Source organism: Gavialis gangeticus, unplaced genomic scaffold, assembly GCF_001723915.1.
Source record: "Gavialis gangeticus isolate Ggan-Ray unplaced genomic scaffold, GavGan_comp1, whole genome shotgun sequence".
Classification (NCBI taxonomy): domain Eukaryota; kingdom Metazoa; phylum Chordata; order Crocodylia; family Gavialidae; genus Gavialis; species Gavialis gangeticus.
The window spans coordinates 5405862-5407501 of record NW_017729000.1 but is presented as its reverse complement, the minus strand read 5'-3'; positions in this window follow the sequence as shown (position 1 = coordinate 5407501).

The window sequence follows — 1640 nt, the reverse complement described above, 5'->3', positions numbered from 1 at the left end:
TCCGGGGGGTGCATGGGACTGTGCCCTCCTGGGGTGCATGTAGTGGTGGGAGCCACCCCTTCCCCACATCCCGTGGACGAGCCACGGCTGTGCGAAACGGCACTGTTGTGTTCCGACTTCAGTGTCGAGGTTTGGATGGAACAGTGTTTTGTATTGAATTTTAATTTCAAATCAAACAGCCTCACCGTTTCAACGCTGGGCTGGGGATGGGCTGACTTCCCCTCCCCAGCCCGATCTAGCGTGGGGGATGGGAACTCAGCCCAGCTAGGCTGACTTCCCGTCCCCAGCTGGATCGTGGGGCTGGGGAGGGGAACTGAGCCCAGGATCAGTTCCCTTTCCCTGTCTGTGATCAGCTTCCCACAGTCCAGCAGCGGGAGGGGTGGGGGAGCCCCAGCTCCGCTCCCGGCTGCAGCTGGGAGCACAGCTCTGATTCTCCCGTCTCCCACCACCTTGCCCTTGGCTGCTTTGAAATTCGAAACATTTCGACTAGCCTCGTTGTGTTTCAAGGCTGTTTTGAAGCCCTCTGTTTTGATTCAATTTCACTGTTTTGAGCTCGGAAAGAGTCGAAACAGTGTCGAATCAAAACAGCTGGTGACATTTCACACAGCCCTAGTGCCTGCCCGAGCCCCACTCCCTCCTCACTGCAGGGGCGTTGATCACCCCCGCAGCCCTTCCCTCCCCACCCCCCTTCTACCGCAATGGACTTACCAGCTGCACGCAGCTGTATTGGAAATTGGATCGGGATCGCCCAATACGCCTCCTTAGATATTGGCTACCGGCATCAGCCCCCAAAATCTATCGGTGCACCCCGAGTGCAGGTGACAGCGCTGCAGATCACATTCTCCAGGAAGATTTTCAGAGCACCCCGTGGGTCTCCTCGTACGTGAGGCTGGAGATGCGCTTCATGCTGCCACAGCGAGTCAGGTGGTGGATGGCTGGCTTGGCGCTGCCCTGGGTGTTGCCGCGGACAGCTTTGGTTAATGAGACTCGGCACCACCTTTCCCCAAGCCCTTGCTGCCAGATATGCTCGAGGAGGTGCAGGCCACACGGTCCAGGGTGTGACAGAGATGACGGAGTAAGATGGACTTTGGGTCTGACCCAGTCCATGGCAGCCCTGATGTTCTAGCTCAGGGTGGGCTCTGCTTTTCTACCTTCGGGGTGACACCCAAGCACCCTGTTAGTGGCCTGCAGAGCCCCCGTCTCCCTCCAGCACTAGGGCGTGCGGGCTGCAGCGTAGTACTCACTATCTTCCTTGCGCAATTTGCACGTTTCCCAACAGCAGATGAAGTCCCCCCTCCCAGCCCCCGGTTCCCTGCAGCTGCTGGCCAGTCGCCCTCGGGGGCGGTTCTCAGCTGGGAGATCCTACACGGGATCCTTTGAAGGGCGCCGCGCCACGGGAGGTGTACGAAGAGCCACACCATTCAGCTCGATCGGCTGGTTTCAAGCAGGAGCCCCCAGCCCCCAAACCCGCCTGCGCCGTCGGGGTCTTTCTGAGCTCCGTGCCGCAGAAGCCTTGCCCTACTATCACCCCGTAGCCGCGCAACCCCCGCGGCAGTCAGCAAGTGGCAGCAAGGGAGGTTTACACGGGAGATCAGGACACACTTTCTCACTAGGAGGCCCCCCAGAGGGGCGTACTCCCT